The sequence below is a fragment of the Micromys minutus genome (assembly GCF_963924665.1).
Source record: "Micromys minutus genome assembly, chromosome: 21".
Lineage (NCBI taxonomy): Eukaryota > Metazoa > Chordata > Mammalia > Rodentia > Muridae > Micromys > Micromys minutus.
This window is the reverse complement of record NC_137956.1, coordinates 28,188,039-28,190,791: the sequence shown is the minus strand read 5'-3', so window position 1 is coordinate 28,190,791 and position 2,753 is coordinate 28,188,039. Positions and strand designations below refer to the sequence as shown.

The window sequence follows — 2,753 nt, the reverse complement described above, 5'->3', positions numbered from 1 at the left end:
CACCATTGTCAGGGCACTCAGCAAGCTCAGTCAGCATCATTCTTTGTCCCAGCATCAGCAAGTCTCACCAATCACTCTAGCAGCTAGCACGCTCCTGCATCATCCTGAGGAAAGAACACAAATGCCCTCTTCCCCATATTAAATACCTGATCAGGGTCATGTCATATGCCAGTAAGGTGATCCTTCCATTTCACCTGGTCATAAGTATGCATAGTTTTAGGGTGTCATAGACACTCAAGAGTTTCTTGGCATCCAAATTTTTAAAATTTAAAATAAAAGAGCATCATTTAAATAATCGTGGTGTATGAGGATATAATTCCCCTTTTTATTTTATGAAGATATAGTTTTAAAGCTCCACAATACCAGTTTCATAATACCTTGTCCTTGAGGATTATAAGGAGTCCTAGTAATATGGGTAATATTAAAATGTCAACAAAATATCTCAAATGCTTGACGGTAGTAGCCAGTTCCATTATCTGTTTTAATCTGATCTGGAGCACCACGCATAGTAAAACATAGGCAGTGACTCATTACATTTTTAGTTGCTTCTCCTGTTAAAACAGTTGCATCTAGAAAGCCTGAGAAGGTGTCAGTAGTCACAAATAAATATTTTAATTTTCTAAAACCAGAAATATGAGTAACATTCATCTGCCATAATTTATGAGGTATAAGTCAGTGAGGATTAACACCATTATGTGGCATAGAAACAAACTGAGGACGTTCAAGAAAAGCCTTTACAATTTGATGTGCACGTTCTCTAGAAATACCAAAGTGTTATCTCAAGCTATTACTGTTTTTGATAGTGTAAAGAATGAGATTATATGACTAATTGTTGCTGTATAAGGCCTATAATCTGCCTGGTATACAAATTTTCTGTGACATTGCCTTCATTAAGGGGTCCAGGCAATCCAGTATGAGCTCTTTTTTTTTTTAAGATTTATTTATGTATTTGAGTACACTGTCTTCAGACACACCAGAAGAGGGTATCAGATCTCATTACAGATGGTTTTTAGCCACCATGTGGTTGCTGGGATTTGAACTCAGGACCTCTGGAAGAGTGGTTAGTGAGTCATCTCTCCAGCTCCAAACTTTTTAAGATTTATTTATTTTATTTGTTATGAGTGCTTTGCTCACATGTATACTCATGTACCAAATACATGCTTTGTGCCTGAGAGATCAGAAGAGGGTACTGTATCTCCTGGAACTAGAGTTACGAGTCACCATGTGGGTGCTGGGAATAAAACCCAGGTCCTCTGCAACAACAACAGGTGTTTTATCTGCAGAACCATTGCTCCATCCTGTGAGTTCTTTAATGTCCTACAAAGTATGTACCAGTACATTCTCTTAAATTGAGTTTTATTTGCATAAGTAATTGCAAATTTTGAGAATTAGCAGTATCTAACAAAGAAATAATCTCAAGCAATTGTAAACCATAAGCTATGTATTGGCTATCAGTTAAAAGCTTGATTTTTTCAGCATCTGAAAAACAGCAGATACAGCACATAGTTCAATTATCTGTGCTGAAGCAGGGGGAAACTCAAAAGAATGAACATGTGATCCAATCACATATGCTGCCTTCCCACTAGATGAGCCATCTGTAAATACAATACGTGCATTCTCTATGGTTCAATGTGGCAAGGTTGCAATTGCTCCTGCACTAGCTGTTGACTGGCCAGGATTTTTTCTGAAGAGACCACTGATCTCTCATTCTCTCTCTCTCTCTCTCTCTCTCTCTCTCTCTCTCTCTCTCTCTCTCTCTCTCTCTTTTCAAAAGGAGCTCTGGCAAAGTTTTATTAAGGGAAAACTGTTTACTTTTCCGCAGTCTGTTCTGGCAGGATTCTAATAATATCAGAGTCACCTGGGTCGATGACAGCCCATGTGCACTCTGTAATATTTCCCACACGCTGTGCCCAGTTCAGTATTATTGCCACTGTAGTGATGGACACCAGTGTTAGCCAACATGGCGTAGTGTTCTATCTCAGATTTCCTCAGAGCTGGGCAGTTGTTGGCGAGGACAACCAACTTTGTTTTGCCTTGTCTGATCATCTCAGAGTCTGTTTGTACCCCAACGCGTACTTTCCACTTTTCATAACAAGCCGGAGCCTAGAGTTGATCAACTCCAGAGACTTTTTCGTCCTCTTTTCGGCCACCATCTTCTTGCCTTATGTGCGGGACAACGCCCACCCAAGATTAGCCACCCAGATGGCCGGGGAGTGAGAAAGGTGAGACCACTGATCTCTTACAGATACATCCCATACAAGAACATCACTTTTCCAAGCAATTTTATCTGCACGGAGTGCAGGCTTGTCAGTGGTCTCCATTAAAAATACCCTAGTCCTGTTTTTCCTTCCCTAGGGTAACTATAATGGGCTCCAATCCCTCCTGATTTTGCTTTCCTAACCCTTGGTTATACAAATAACCATAATCAAACTTTGTTGTGTAACTTTGCTATTTGGACTGTACAAAAAGACTCTCATATCTTTCATTATATCCCTCCCCCATAAATTAACAGGCAAATTAGAAACAATGTAAGGTTGAAAATATCCTTGGTGACCTTTCTTCGTCCTCCCAAGGTAAGAGATCACTGCTTTGCTCAGGACTCTGACTTTGCCCTATCCCTTGTAATTGAGTAATAGTAGTTGTTTTAGGCCAAGATCTAGGCCAATGAATGAACAGAAGTTATTACAGATACATCTGCTCCTCTAAATTGTTTCTCATTTATTCTTAAAACTAGTTCAGGTCTTTTCAACTTT

At 39.5% G+C, this 2,753-nt stretch overlaps 1 pseudogene across 1 annotated transcript; it reads right to left on the bottom strand.

Moving 5' to 3' along the window:
• Window positions 1-1,808: 1,808 nt before the first annotated feature.
• On the bottom strand, window positions 1,809-2,153 carry LOC308434307 (large ribosomal subunit protein eL30-like; annotated as a pseudogene). The gene has a single exon. The product of its transcript is annotated as a large ribosomal subunit protein eL30-like (transcript).
• Between the last annotated feature and the right edge of the window lie 600 nt (window positions 2,154-2,753).